A 17,714-nucleotide genomic window follows, 5' to 3' on the forward strand; every position below is an offset into this window, starting at 1 on the left:
CTATGCTCTTTGCTATAGTTTACCATGTAAACAAGGCTTTAGCCATTTTGTTTTTACCTCCTAACTCTGTTAAACTGGAAGGGGGAGGGGTGGCTATCAGTATAAGGCCGCTTAAATACACGAAAATTACTTTTATACGAGTTTGTTTTCTTATGAATGGAACCGCGTTTATAGGGGGGAGGGGGGAGGAGGCAATGTGCACAGTCTCCCAAGCATTACCTACTATAAAAAAAGATGCACATTTACCCTCTTCTCTCACCCTCTTTCTCTCTCTCTCTCTCTCTTTCTCTTCTCTCTCTCACTCTCTTTCTCTATCACCCTCTTCTCTCTCTCTCTTTCTCTTCTCTCTCTCATCCTCTTTCTCTCTCTCACCCTCTTCTCTCTCTCTACCTTTTTCTCTTCTCTCTCGCACCCTCTTCTCTCTCTCTCACCCGCTTCTCTCTCTCTACCTCTTTCTCTTCTCTCTCGCACCCTCTTCTCTCTCTCACCCGCTTCTCTCTCTCTACCTCTTTCTCTTATCTCTCTCTCTCTCTCAACCTCTTCTCTCTCTCTCTCTTACCCTCTTCTCTCTCTCACTCTCTGTGTACACCTTTTTCTCTTCTCTCTCTCTCTGACCCTCTTTCTCTCTCTCTCACCCTCTTTTTCTGCTCTCTCTCACCCTTCTCTCTCTCTCTCTCTACCTCTTTCTCTTCTCTATCACCCTCTTTCCCTGCTCTCTCTCACCTTCATCTCTCTCTCTCTACCTATTTCTCTTCTCTCTCTCTCCCTCTGCTCTCTCTCACCCTCTTCTTTCTCCCTCACCCTCTTCTCTCTCTCTCTCTACCTCTTTCTCTTATCTCTCTCTCTCACTACCCCTCTCTCTCTCTGTCTTACCCTCTTCTCTCTCTCTCTACCTCTTTCTCTTATCTCTCTCTCTCACTACCTCTCTCTCTCTCACCCTCTTCTCTCTCTCACCCTCTTTCTCTCTTACCCTCTTCTCTCTCTACCTCTTTCACTTCTCTCACCCTCTTTCTCTCTCACCCTCTTTCTCTGCTCTCTCTCACCCTCTTCTCTGCTCTCTCTCACCCTCTTCTCTCTCTACCTCTTTCTCTTCTCTCTCTCTCACCCTCTTCTCTCTCTCTTACCTATTTTGTAATATATATATATAGATATATATATTGTACAAACTATTGTACAAACTATTACCACTTATCAAGGCCTATAGGCCACTCGAGGATGAAAGTTTAAAAGTGCACAGTAGTCAAATTCGGCAAAGATGACGGAACCGCTTTAAGAGGAGGATGAATTATTCAGTGACTCCAACCTATTTTGTTACATATATGTATGTATATATTTTTGTAAAAAATATATATTACTACTTATCAAGGCCCATAGGACACTCGAGGATTAGAGTTGAAAAGTGCACAGCAGTCAAATCTGGGAAAGAGGATGGAACCGCTTTAACGGGAGGATGAGTTATTCAGCGACTCCAACCTATTTTGGTATATATATATTTATATCTATATTTATTTTTAAATATATATTACCACTTATCAAGGCCCATAGGCCACACGAGGATGAGAGTTTAAAAGTGCACAGTAGTCAAATTCGGCAAAGATGATGGAACCGCTTTAAGAGGAGGATGAATTATTCAGTGACTCCAACCTATTTTGTTATATATATGTATGTATATATTTTTGTAAAAAATATATATTACTACTTATCAAGGCCCATAGGACACTCGAGGATTAGAGTTGAAAAGTGCACAGTAGTCAAATTCGGGAAAGAGGATGGAACCGCTTTCACGGGAGGATGAGTTATTCAGCGACTCCAACCTTTTTTTTTATTTTGTAAAAAATATATATGACCACTTATCAAGGCCCAGAGGCCACTCGAGGATAAGAGTTGAAAAGTGCACAGTAGTCAAATTTGGGAAATTTGTTATATATCTATTTTTTTGTTACTTAGGCATTTCCACTTATCAAGGCCCAGATACATCTCGAGGATAAGAGTTAAATGTGCACAGTAGTCAATTGGACAATAAGGCCCAGAGGCCACCCGAGGATAAGGGTTGAAAATGGCAGTAGTTAATTGGACAACATAGTAATCGTTAGTAATGGAAAGTCGGGAAATTTGTTATATATATATTTATATTTTGTTTAGATAGGCATTACCACTTATCAAGGCCCAGAGGCCACTAGAGGATAAGTGTTGAAAAGTGCAGTAGTCAATTGGACAAAATATAGTAATTGTTAGTAATGGAAATTCAGTAAATTTGTTATATATATATTAATATTTTGTTAAATACGCATTACCACTTATCAAAGCCCACAGGCCACTCGAGGATAAGGATTGAAAAGTGCACCGTAGTAGTCGGTTGTAATGGAAATGCGGGATATTTGTAATATACCTATTTTTTGTTACTTAGGCACAACCACTTATTAAGGCCCAGAGGCCACTCGATGGTATTACCACTTATCAAGGCCCAGAGGCCACTCGAGGATAAGCGTTTAAAAGTGCAGTAGTCAATTGGACAATATAGTAATCGTTAGTAATGGAAATTCAGTAAATTTGTTATATATATGTATATTTTGTTACATACGCATTACCATTTATCAAGGCCCAGAGGCCACTCGAGGATAAGGATTGAAAAGTGCACAGTAGTCAATTGGACAATATAGTAATCGTTAGTAATGGAAATTCAGTAAATTTGTTATATACCTATTTTTTGTTACTTGGTCATTTCCACTTATCAAGGCCCAGAGGCCACTCGAGCATAAGAGTTAAAAAGTCCACAGTAGTCAATTGGACAATAAGGCCCAGAGGCCACCCGAGGATAAGGGTTAAAAAGTGCAGTAGTCCATTGGTCAATATAGTAATCGTTAGTAATTACTACTTCTCAAGGCCCAGAGGCCACTCGAGGATAAGGGTTGAAAAGCGCAGTAGTCAATTGGACAATACAGTAATCGTTAGTAATGGAAATTCAGTAAATTTGTTATATATATATATATTTATATTTTGCAAAATACGCATTACTACTTATCAAGGCCCAGACGCCACTCGAGGATAAGGGTTGAAAATATTCAACAAATTTTTTATCTACAGATTAGAAAATTTGTATATAGGGTATTCAGACATATGGAATATATCTAGCATAATCTATCTATTATATCTATAAAAGTCAGAATGTTTGTGTGTGTGGGTGTGTGTGAGGTAGAGAGAGAGAGAGAGAACAATTCTTAACCTATATATTCAACAAATTTTTTATCTACAGATTTTAAATTTGTTATAAAGGGTATTCATACATACGGAAATATATCTAGCATAATCTATCTATTATATCTACAAAAGTGAAAATGTGTGTGTCTGTGAGAGAGAGAGCAATTCTCAACCTATATAATCAACAAATTTTTTATCTACAGATTAGATAATTTGTATATAGGGTATTCAGACATATGGAAATATATCTAGCATAATCTATCTATTATATCTATAAAAGTGAGAATGTTTGCGTGTGTGTGTGAGGTAGCAAGAGAGAGAGAGACAGAGCGAGAGAACAATTCTCAACCTATATATTCAACAAATTTTTTATCTACAGATTTGAAAATTGGTATATAGGGTATTCAGACATATGGAAATATATCTAGCATAATCTATCTATTATGTCTATAAAAGTGAGAATATGTCTGTGTGTGAGAGAGAGAGAGTAAGAACAATTCTCACCCTTTATATTCAACAAATTTTTATCTACAGATTAGAAAATTTTTATATAGTGTATTCAGACATATGGAAATATATCTAGCATAATCTATCTATTATATCTATAAAAGTGAGCATGCGTGAGAGGAGAGAGAGAGAGAGAGAACAATTCTCAACCTATATACTCAACAAATTTTTTATCTACAGATTTGAAAATTTGTATATAGATTATTCAGACACATGGAAATATATCTAGCATAATTTATCTATTATATCTATAAAAGTGAGAATGTGTGGGTGTGTGAGAGAGAGAATGAGAGAGAACAATTCTCAGCTTATATATGCAACAAATTGTTTATCTACAGATCCGAAATATCACATTTGTATAGAAGTAGAAATCTGGATACCTATTCTGATACCTAATAAAAGAAAGGACACTCTTTGGGGCGGATTTTGATGATAACAAGTCACTAATAAGAAATTATAATAAACATTGAAATAATTTAAGAATTTTATCAAAATAAAATTGCATGGTAATCACCCAATTTCTGCCACAAAATTTTGATTGGCAAAACTCATAAACAGAAAATATATATTTTCTAATTTCATCTTTTTTTTTATATAATCTGATTTGATGTTTTCCTTAATATTCAAATCACTATATTTTGCTGCTTAATATCAAATACAGCAAATGAGTTATTTTTTATGCATCAAACAATTACATTTTCTCATTCATCCAAACTAATCACTGAACATCAATTTCATATTTTCTTCACTAAAATATTACTGTGCTTGATGTCATCAAGTGGAGCGGATCATTTTTTTTTCATTTGTTCACACATTTTTCCAATTTATATATATTTTGTCTAAGATTCTTAGCCTATGTCATTGCATACCAAGCTGTTTATTAAAAGTTACGGTTCACTGTAAACACATACGTTACACCAAAATAAAAACGCTTCAGATAATGTCTTGATATTCAATTAAGTTTCTCACATGACATCTTATGAAGTTAGTAGAAATGTTACAGACTTTTGAATCTCAAACACTTTCAATACTGTGCACTGATATTTTCTTTTTTGGAATATAAGCACATTCATGATTTTTTTTTACAAACGTCAACAAATTTCACAATGTGTAGCAATGTACTGAAACAATTATAAAAATATTTGTTTTTATTTTGGATGATGCAGGGCATCCGAAGAGAGATTTTTCTAACAAAATGAAAGTATAATTTTTAGCAATAGGTATCTAGGAAAAGGCCACTACATACGTTATAAATTCCAAATTTCCACAACCTGGCAAATACTGGTACACGCTAGCAAATTTAGATTTGCAATTACAGAATATGATTCTAATTTTTTCCTTTGCTCTTTATTCTAACACTACACTAAGTTTACTGTTTTATTTCGCTACAGTTGATATTGTGTAGAACAATAAGAAAATCATAGTGAACAATGCATTCAACAAAATTTCACACACATTTCTAGATACCTATATCTAATAAGTTCAAAAGAAAGGACACACTTAGGGAGGTATTTTGGTGGTCAAGTCACTAAATAGAGATTAGCTGGTTTCCCGGCATAGCCCAGGATGTAATAAAGATTGACTGAAATACATGTTCTAGCTGGTTTCTAGGCGTTGCCAGGGATGTAATATAGACACATTATGTTGTATATTACCTGTTCTCTTCTCCCTAAGGTAAAACAATTTCATATACATGCTGTAAATTACCTATGCTAGGGATAAAACATGAACAATACCAGTCCGGGGGTAGATAAAACAAATAATACATAGAGATGAAAGATTCGTCTCCCCTAAGAATAAAACATATGTTCAATATCTGCTTTTGTTTTTTCATTGTTTATACGGTCCCGAGCAACGCCGGGTAGCCCTGCTAGTCTTCTATATATATAAAAGGCAAAAATCGGTGTGTATGTATGTATGTATGTATGTATGTTTGTTTGTAACGCTAAAACTTTTGAAAGACGGAACCAGAGTTGACAAATTTGGTATCATATTGCACCTTGATCACCCGGATGACAAATATCGAAATTTCACGTCAAACCGACCAGTAGAAAGGGGTCAACTGATCGTTTTTCTCCTAGGGGGGCCCCCAAAAAACCTGTCATTTTAACGTTATTCAATACGTGTCACGTGACGTGACGTCAGCTCAAACTTTTGACAGACACAACCAAAGTTGACAAATTATGTATCATATTGAACCTTGATCACCCGCATGACAAATATCGAAATTCCACACCAAACGGACCATTAAAAGGGGGTGAACTGATCATTTCTCTCCTAGGGGGGCCCCCCAAAAAACCTGTCATTTTAATGTTAATTTTAATGTTAATATTACATAATCCAAAAACGCTTAGTCATGTCACGTGACGTGACGTCAACATCCAGTAATGGCGAACAAATGTAAACAAACACTTTGTTTTACCGATACTTTTGTAATTTCTCTTCTGCTTTGTTCTAGAGATTATTAAACTCCATGACAATGTCTCCAACGTATTTAACTGGTTAAAAATAGTATTTATACAAGAGTTTTAACGAAAAATATCAGGAAAAAATGTACAGGAATAAAAAAAAATTCAGCTTTCAAAATATTCGTCGATAAAAAAACCGATCTTTATATTTACGCTAGCCATTTTGTATATTACCACGTGACCTGCTATCTCTTAAACTGGAGGGGGGGGATCCACTTGAATCCAACAAAACCAGTAATTTTTTTTTTCTATTATATATACATCATTTTCTATAAAATTAAGTGTAGACTTTATAATTAAAACAAAAAATGTTATTCATACTAAAAAAAAAAACGCTTAGTCATGTCACGTGACGTGACGTCAACATCCACTAATGGCGAACAATTGTACCTATTTACTATGCCTCCCCACGGGACAGAGTTAGACACCAGGGTCGTTTTTTAACGTGGAGAAAAGGTACAAAAATAAAAATTGTCTCAGTCGTGGAGGATTTCTCCTCCACCGAAAGAGAACAAGAAATAGAAGTGCAGCATCTGAAGAACAGATACTACACTTTGATCTTGACCAAAAGGCCAAGAATGCGAACAATTGTAAATAACAACTTTTTTCACAAAACCAACACCGTCTTTCTTTTTTTTCTCTCTCTTTCTCTCTCTCACCCACTTACTCTTCCCTCTCTCTCACCCTCTTTCTCTTGACGTCACACCACTGTTAAACTGTGGGGGGGGGGGAACACATTCCCAGGCATTATCTCCTATAGATGCACATTTTATTAGAAATTCAGCTTTCAAAATATTAGACGATAATAAAAATATAAAACCAACACCCTCTTTCTCTTTTCTCTCTCTCTCACCAACTTACTCTTCTCTCTCTCTCACCCTCTTTCTCTTGACCTCCTACTACTGTTAAACTGTGTGTGTGTGTGGGGGGGGGAAGAGGCAGCTTGAAAACCAACAAAAACAGTGCACAGTTTCCCAAGCATTTGGGGTGGGAAGGGGGGGAAGAAGCCGAGCGCACAGTTTCGTGTGAGAGAGAGAGAACAATTCTCAACCTATATACTCAACAAATTTTTTATCTACAGATTTGAAAGTTTGTATATAGGGTATTCAGACATATGGAAATATATCTAGCATAATCTATCTATTATATCTATAAAAGTGAAAATGTGTGTGTGTGTGAGGTAGCCAGAGAGAGAGAGAGAGAGAGAGAGAGAGAGAGAGAGAGAGACAACAATTCTCAACCTATATATTACATACATTTTTTATCTACAGATTTGAAAATTTGTATATAGGGTATTCAGACATATGGAAATATATCTAGCATAATCTATCTATTATATCTATAAAAGTGAAAATGTGTGTGTGTGTGTGCGTAAGAGAGAGAGAGAACAATTCTCAACCTATATACTCAACGTATTTTTATCTACGGATTTTAAACTTTGTATATAGGGTATTCAGACATATAGAAATATATCTAGCATAATCTATACATTATATCTATAAAAGTGAGAATGTGAGTGTGTGAGAGAGAGAGAACAATTCTCAACCTATATATTCAACAAATTTTTTACCTACAGATTTGAAAATTTGTATATTGGGTATTCAGACATATGGAAATATATCTAGCATAATCGATCTATTATATCTATAAAAGTCAGAATGTTTGCGTGTGGTTGTGTGTGTAAGGTGGCGAGAGAGAGAGAGAGAGAACAATTCTCAACCTATCTATTCAATAAATTTGTTATCTACAGATTTGACCATTTGTATATAGGGTATTCAGACATATGGAAATATATCCAGCATAATCTATCTATTATATCCATAAAAGTGAGAATGTGTGCGTGAGAGAGAGAGAGAGAGAGAGAGAGAGAGAGAGAGAGTAAGTACAATTCTCACCCTATATATTCAACAAATTTTTTATCTACCGATTATAAAATTTGTATATAGGGTATTCAGACATATGGAAATATATCTAGCATAATCTATCTATTATATCTAGAAAAGTGAGAATGTGTGTGAAAGAGAGAGAGAGAAGAGACAGAGAGAGAACAATTCTCAACCTATATATTCAACTAATTTTTATGTACAGATCTGAAAATTTGTATACAGGGTATTCAGACATATGGAAATATATCTAGCATAATCTATTATATCTATAAAAGGTAGAATGTGTGTGTGTGTTTGTGAGTGAGTGAGTGAGTGAGTGAGTGAGAGAGAGAGAGAGAGAGAACAATTCTCAACCTATATACTCAACAAATTTTGTATCTACAGATTTGATAATTTGTATATAGGGTATTCAGACATAAGGAAATATATCTAGCATAATCTATCTATTATATCTATAAAAGTGAGAATGTGTGTGAAAGAGAGAGAGAGAGAACAATTCTCAACCTATATATTCAACAAATTCTATCTTTACAGATTTGAAAATTTGTATATAGGGTATTCAGACATTTGGAAATATATCTAGCATAATCTATTATATCTATAAAAGTGAGAATGTGTGTGTGAGAGAGAGAGAAAGAACAATTCTCAACCTATATACTCAACAAATTTTTTATCTACAGATTTAAAAATTTGTATATAGGGTATTCAGACATATAGAAATATATCTAGCATAACCTATCTATTATATCTATAAAATGACCATGTGTGTGTGTGAGAGAGAGAGAGAGAGAGTCAGAGAGAGAGAGAGAGAACAATTTTCAGCTTGTGTGTGTGTGAGAAAGAGAGAGAGAGAAAGAGAGGAAGGAAAATTCTCACCCTATATATTCAACAAATTTTTTATCTACATATTAGAAAATTTGGATATAGGGTATTCAGACGTATGGAAATATATCTAGCATAATCTATCTATTATATCTATAAAAGTGAGAATGTGTGTGTGAGAGAGAGAGAAAGAGAGAGAGAGAGAACAATTCTCAACCTATATATTCAACTAATTTTTTATCTACAGATTTGAAAATGTGTATATTGGGTATTCAGACATATGTAAATATATCTGGCATAATCTATGTATTATATCTATAAAAGTGTGAATGTGAGTGATGGAAAGAGCAAAAAATTCTCAACCTATATAACCTATAAAAGTGAGAATATGTGTGAGAGAGAGAGAGAGAGAGAACAATTCTCAACCTATATATTCCACACATTTTTGGGCACAGATTTGGAAATTTGTATATAGGGTAGGCAGACATATAGAAATATATCTAGCATAATCTATCTATTATATCTATAAAAGTGAGAACTTGTGTGTGTGTGTGTGTGTGAGAGAGAGAGAGAACAATTCTTAACCTACATACTCAACAAATTTTTTACCTACAGTTTAGAAAATTTGTATATAGGGTATTCAGACATATGGAAATATATCTAGCATAATCTATCTATTATAACTACAAAAGTTAGAATGTGTGTGTGAGAGAGAGAGAGAGAGAACAATTCTAAACCTATATATTCAACAAATTTTTTATCTACAGATTTGAAACTTTGTATATAGGGTATTCAGACATATGGAAATATATCTAGCATAATCTATCTATTTTATCTATAAAAGTGAGAATGCGTGTGTGTGAGATAGCGAGAGAGAGAGAGAGAAAAAGAGAGAGATAAAAATTCTCAACCTATACATTCAACAAATTTTTTATCCACAGATTTGAACATTTGTATATAGGGTGTTCAGACATATAGAAATATATCTAGCATAATCTATCTATTATATGTATAAAAGTGAGAATGTGTGTGTGTGTGAGAGAGAGGACAATTGTCAACCTATGTATACAACAAATTTTTTATCTACAGATTTCAAAATTTGTATATTGGGCATTCAGACATATTTCAATATATCTGGCATAATCTGTCTATTATATCTATAAAAGTGAGAATGTGTGTGATAGAGAGAGAGAACAATTCTCAACCTATATACTCAACAAATTTTTTATCCACAGATTTGAAAATTTGTATATAGGGTATTCAGACATATGGAAATATATCTAGCATAATCTATTATATCTATAAAAGTGAGAATGTGTGTGTGTGTGTGAGAGAGAGAGAGAGAAAGAGAGAGAACAATTCTCAACCCATATACTCAACAAATTCTTTATCTACAGATTTTAAAATTTGTATATAGAGTATTCATACAAATAGAAATATATCTAGGATAATCTTTCTATTATATCTATAAAAGTGAGAATGTGTGTGTGTGTGAGCGAGAGAGAGAGAGAGAGAGAGAGAGAACAGTTCTCAACCTATACATTCAACAAATTTTTATATATAGGGTATTCAGAAATATCGAAATATATCTAGCATAATCTATTATATCTTTAAAAGTTAGAATGTGTGTGTGTGAGAGATAGAGAGAACAATTCTCAACCTATGCACTCTACAAATTTTTTATCTACAAATTAGAAAATTTGTATATAGGGTATTCACACATATGGAAATATATCTAGCATAATCTATCTATTATATCTATAAAAGTTAGAATGTGTGTGTGTGAGGTAGCGAGAGAGAGAGAGAGAGAGTAAGAACAATTTTCAACCTATATATTCAACAAATTTTGTATCTACAGATTAGAAAATTTGTATATAGGGTATTCAGACATATGGAAATATATCTAGCATAATCTATCTATTATATCTCTAAAATTGAGAATGTGTGTGTGAGAGAGAGAGAACAATTTTCAACCTATATACTCAACAAATTTTTTATCTACAGATTTGAAAATTTGTATATAGGGTATTCAGACATATGGAAATATATCTAGAGTAATCTATCTATTATATCTATAAAAGTGAGAATGCGTGTGTGTGAGAGAGAGAGCGACACAGAACAATTCTCAACCTATATATTCAACAAATTTTTTATGTACAGATCTGAAATATCCCATTTGTATAGAAGTAGAAATCTTGATACCTACTCTGATACCTAATAAAAGAAAGGACACTCTTTAGGGCGGATTTTGATTATAACAAGTCACTAATTAGAAATTATAATAAACATTCAAATAATTTAAGAATTTTACCAAAATAAAATTGCATGGTAATCACCCAATTTCTGCCACAAAATTTTGATTGGCAGAACTCATAAACATAAAATATATATTTTCTAATTTCATCTTTTTTTTTCTTTTTACATAATCTGGTTTGATGTTTTCCCAAATATTCAAATCACTATATTTTGCTGCTTAATATCAAATACAGCAACTGAGTTATTTTTATGCATCAAACAATTACATTTTCTCATTCATCCAAACTAATCACTGAACATCAATTTCATATTTTCTTCACTAAAATATTACTGTGCTTGATGTCATCAAGTGGAGCGGATCATTTTTTTTTCATTTGTTCACACATTTTTCCAATTTATATATATTTTGTTAAAGATTCTTAGCCTATGTCATTGCATACCAATCTGTTTATTAAAAGTTAAGGTTCACTGTAAACACATATGTTACACCAAAATAAAAACGCTTCAGATAATGTCTTGATATTCAATTCAGTTTCTCACATGACATCTTATGAAGTTAGTAGAAATGTTACAGACTTTTGAATCTCAAACACTTTCAATACTGTGCACTGATATTTTCTTTTTTGCAATATAAGCACATTCATGATTTTTTTTACAAACGTTAAAAACTTTCACATTGTGTAGCAATATACTGAAACAATTATAAAAATATTTGTTTTTATTTTGAATGATGCAGGGCATCCGAAGAGAGATTTTTCTAACAAAATGAAAGTATAATTTTTAGCAATAGGTATCTAGGAAAAGGCCACTACATATGTTATAAGTTCCAAATTTCCACAACCTGGCAAATACTGGTACACGCTAGCAAATTTAGATTTGCAATTACAGAATATGATTCTAATTTTTTCCTTTGCTCTTTATTCTAACACTACACTAAGTTTACTGTGTTATTTCGCTACAGTTGATATTGTGTAGAACAATAAGAAAATCATAGTGAACAATGCATTCAACAAAATTTCACACACATTTCTAGATACCTATATCTAATAAGTTCAAAAGAAAGGACACACTTAGGGAGGTATTTTGGTGGTCAAGTCACTTATAAGAAATTAGCTGGTTTCCCGGCATAGCCCAGGATATAATAAAGATTGACTGAAATACATGTTCTAGCTGGTTTCTAGGCGTTGCCAGGGATGTAATATAGACACATTATGTTGTATATTACCTGTTCTCTTCTCCCTAAGGTAAAACAATTTCATATACATGCTGTAAATTACCTATGCTAGGGATAAAACATGAACAATACCAGTCCTAGGGTAGATAAAACAAATAATACATAGAGATGAAAGATTCCTCTCCCCTAAGAATCAAACATATGTTCAATATCTGCTTTTGTTTTTTCATTGTTTATACGGTCCCGAGCAACGCCGGGTAGCCCTGCTAGTCTATATATATAAAAGCCAAACGTCTGTGTGTATGTATGTTTGTTTGTAACGCTAAAACTTTTGAAAGACGGAACCAAACTTGACAAATTTGGTATCATATCGAAGCCCCATCACCCGGATGACAAATATCGAAATTTCACGTCAAACGGACCACTAGAAGTTGGTCAACTGATCAGTTATCTTCGAGGGGGGCCCCCAAAAAACCTGTCATTATCTATATATATAAAAGACAAATGTTTGTTTGTAACGCTAAAACTTGAGATGAAAGATTCCTCTCCCCTAAGAATAAAACATATGTTCAATATCTGCTTTTGTTTTTTCATTGTTTATACGGTCCCGAGCAACGCTGGGTAGCCCTGCTAGTATATATATAAAAGGCAAAATGTGTGTGCAGCAAAGGCAGGAGGTTACTATTTCTTGGAACTTTTTACATGCAATCTAGATCATAATATCTAGATCATAATATCTGGGTCATAATATCTAGATCATAATATCTAGATCATAATATCTGGATCATAATATCTAGATCATAATATCTAGATCATAATATCTGGATCATAATATCTAGATCATAATATCTAGATCATAATATCTAGATCATAATATCTGGATCATAATATCTAGATCATAATATCTAGATCATAATATCAGATCATAATATCTAGATCATAATATCTAAATCATAATATCTGGATCATAATATCTGGATCATAATATCTGGATCATAATATCTAGATCATAAAATCTAGATCATAATATCTAGATCATAATATCTAGATCATAATATCTAGATCATAATATCTAAATCATAATATCTAGATCATAATATCTAGATCATAATATCTAAATCATAATATCTAGATCATAATATCTAAATCATAATATCTAGATCATAATATCTGGATCATAATATCTAGATCATAATATCTGGATCATAATATCTAGATCATAATATCTAGATCATAATATCTAAATCATAATATCTAAATCATAATATCTAGATCATAATATCTAGATCATAATATCTAGATCATAATATCTAAATCATAATATCTAGCTCATAATATCTAGATCATAATATCTAGATCATAATATCTGGATCATAATATCTAGACCATAATATGTAAATCATAATATCTAGATCATAATATCTAAATCATAATATCTAGATCATAATATCTAGATCATAATATCTTAATCATAATATCTAGATCATAATATCTAGATCATAATATCTAGATCATAATATCTGAATCATAATATCTAGATCATAATATCTAGATCAAATTATCTAAATCATAATATCTAGATCATTATATCTAAATCATAATATCTAGATCATAATATCTGGATCATAATATCTAGATCATAATATCTAGATCATAATATCTAGATGATAATATCTAGATCATAATATCGAGATCATAATATCTAGATCATAATATTTAAATCATAATATCTAGATCATAATATCTAAATTCTAATATCAAGATCATAATATCTAGATCATAATATCTTAATACTAATATCTAAATCATAATATCTAGATCATAATATCTAAATCATAATATCTGGATCATAATATTTAAATCATAATATCTAGATCATAATATCTAGATCATAATATCTAGATCACAATATCTCGATCATAATATCTGGATCATAATATCTAGATCATAATATCTAGATCATAATATCTAAATCATAATATCTAGATCATAATATCTAAATCATAATATTTAGATCATAATATCTAGATCATAATATCTAGATCATAATATCTAAATCATAATATCTAGATCATAATATCTAAATCATAATATCTAGATCATAATATCTGGATCATAATATCTAGATCATAATATCTAGATCATAATATGTAAATCATAATATCTAGATCATAATATCTAGATCATAATATCTAGATCATAATATCTAAATCATAATATCTAGATCATAATATCTAGATCATAATATCTAAATCATAATATCTAGATCATAATATCTAGATCATAATATCTAGATCATAATATCTAAATCATAATTTCTAGATCATAATATCTAAATCATAATATCTAGATCATAGTATCTAGATCATAATATCTAGATCATAATATCTAAATCATAATATCGAGATCATAATATCTAAATCATAATATCTAGATCATAATATCTAAATCATAATATCTAGATCATAATATCTAAATCATAATATCTAAATCATAATATCTAGATCATAATATCTAGATCATAATATCTTGATCATAATATCTGGATCATAATATCTAGATCATAATATCTAGGATTTGTGAACGTGCGTCACGTCTAGATTTATTTACATCGACTTTTACAAAATTTTTGCTATTTCAGCCCCTTTCATATAAATAAAGTGAAACTAAGGTGAACAGGAACTGTTCCTCGGCTTTTGTGCCGGGAACGTCCTTGGACAATCCCCTTTATATGGACAGCTGGTTTTCGCCCCCCAACATATTGGGGAAACAAAACCACGCAAACTTGGATAAACAAACCAAAAAAAACTGCCTTGCAGTAAAAGTTAACTGTGGGATTTTTGATTTCATTAAATTCACGCACCTGTTTTAATCCTGAAATAAATTCAAACGTTTTTCTGTTACTCTCCCTTGCTGGCCAAGCGAGTAACGTGTCAGGTTTTTTTCACACTTTATTTTCCACCTTTGCCTCAAGGATTCTGGTTCGATCCTCCCTATCTACCAAAACTTTTTTTTATCTATCCCACCCCTTAACACACACACCTTAAACACCCGGGCAACTCCCACTAGTAATATATAAAAGAAAACCTTATTCACACACACACGGATTGATATGAAATGAAAATGAAACTGTGACAGTAACCCTAAAGTGCTTTTAACCAGCTTTCTCCATAGGGAGAAGTTCCATGGGAATATGAAATTCACAAGCGGTCCCTAGTCGCATATATATCTCCATTAGGGGAGATGACGACGTTAGGGTCTTGCAACTTTCACACGGAGGTATAGACGTCTCTTCTACATACAGCGCCTGGTATTCCCAAATTGGTCACCCATCTGGTATTCCCAAATTGGTCACCCATCTGGTACTGACCAGGCTGAACGTTGCTTAATATTGATGATCTGATGAGAACTGGTGTGTACACATGATTATTTCATGCACAGGGATTGGGAGAGGTGTGATTGGCTTAATGGATACGATTGTAGATTATGGAAGCGACTATGCTAAGTTCAAATATATTGTTATTGGTATAAACTTACCTCAGCTACGGGTTAGACAACAACTTACGTCCAATTAATTTTGTAGGATATATTTCACTATTAAATAACATGAAAGAGGTTAATATGCTGTCAAACAAAAACAAACCAAAAATAGTAATCTCGGTTGAGTTTGTATCCGGAAAATGTCTGCGTTTGTATAATAGTGTGAAATAATAAAGCTATTTATTTATAATAAAAGTTTTATTTATCAATCAAGATTATACATCCAGGGAAATGTTTCGATCGTAACTTTAATTTAAAAAATACTGGGCTCTTATTAAAAACATCCTTTGTATAATTATATACGATGCCTATACATTTCAACAAAAAAATAAAATTTAAAACACTTTATGAAAAAATAGCAGGTCGGTTATATGTACAAAGTTTGCTGTTTTGATCCAACCTGGTTTTGCCATCATATCTAAATGACAATTTTGAGAGGTTGATCATTATGTTATATATACGAGGTGCCTCCAATAAGTTTCAAGATTTTTTCATATGGACACTTTTATTGATAGTACAAACATGAAACTGTGGTTCCCTTTGAAGAAATATCCTCTGGTTGCAATGCACTTCTTGTATCATTTCAACTTGTGGAAGGCCTCATAGAAGTTCGCTTGTGTAAGCATGTCAATGATCCTTGTTGCCACAGCTTCTTTCATCTCCTCAATTGTCTCATAACGACACCCTCTAAAGTTTTCCTTGAGCTTAGGGAATAACCAAAAGTCACAGGAAGCAAGGTCTAGACTATAGGGATGCTCATCTTGGTAAAATAGTCTGTGACAAAGATGGAGCTGTGGACTGGTGCATTGTCTTGGTGAAAATTACACTGACACGATTTGAAAAATGCTATCCTCTTCTGATGGAATCTCTTCTTGAACTTGCTTAAAAACTCAACAGTATTCCTTGTTGACTGTCTGTCCAGTGGGAACCCAGATCATGTGGATCATGCCTGTGCTGTCAAAAAAAAAGAAACCATGTTTTAAGATGGATTTGCTCTGTTTGGCCTTCTTGGGTTTGGGAGTGTCAGCATGCTTCCACTGGGAACTTTGTCTCTTGATCTCTGGGTCATAGCCATAGATCTATCTTTCATCACAGGTCAACAGAGCATCAAAAACTGTGGGATCTGAATTGATACACTCGACCATCTCCCTGCTGTCATGATAATGTCTTTTTTCTGATCTTTTCTGAGCACGCTTGGGACAACTTTTGCACAAATCTTCCACATCTTTAGTTTCTCATGAATAATTGCGCATACAGTTCCCACACTGGCATCAAACTATGCACTTATTGTCTCCATAGGCACATGACGATCCTTATCTCTGAAATTCTTTATTTGGTCAACCAACTCTGGTGTTCTGACATCCTTACTCCTCGCACACGTCTCATCATCCTTCACAGATTCCCTGCCTTTCTTGAATCTCTTATGCCACTAACAAACTGATGTTCAAGTCATGCAAGATGGTCCAAAAGCAGTCTGAAGCATCCCACACGTTTCTGTGGCATTTTTTCCCAAGTTTAAAACAAAATTTTATTGCATATTGTTCTTCTAAACTGTCTGTACGTTTCGATTGCATTTTTGAAATTCATCAGCTGTGACATTTAGACTTTAGTAGAGTATATTCCAATTCCTGCTGTAGCTGTTCCTTGGAACAGAAAATCATAAAAATTGATCAATCATCTTATAAGATATATAACAATAATATACTAAATTTTTAAGGTTCTACAACAATTTTAAGTGCCTGTACAAAAAAGTCTAGAAGCTTATTGAAGGCTTCGTATGTTAGACCATCCATGACGCGTTGCATTATATGTATTATTAAATACAAATTCAAAATTTTAAATGTAAAACACCAAAAAAACAAC

General features: G+C 32.8%; 1 long non-coding RNA gene and 1 pseudogene across 1 annotated transcript in view; one reads left to right on the forward strand and one right to left on the reverse strand.

Moving 5' to 3' along the window:
- The window catches only part of LOC145242022 (uncharacterized), a 772,700-nt gene that overhangs the window by 127,458 nt on the left and 627,528 nt on the right, over positions 1–17,714 (forward strand). The window lies entirely within an intron of this gene.
- LOC145243242 (U2 spliceosomal RNA) lies at positions 6,625–6,758 on the reverse strand (annotated as a pseudogene).

Source organism: Euprymna scolopes, chromosome 21 (genome assembly GCF_053919585.1).
Source record: "Euprymna scolopes isolate OS-2025 chromosome 21, ASM5391958v1, whole genome shotgun sequence".
NCBI classification, from domain to species: Eukaryota; Metazoa; Mollusca; class Cephalopoda; order Sepiida; family Sepiolidae; genus Euprymna; species Euprymna scolopes.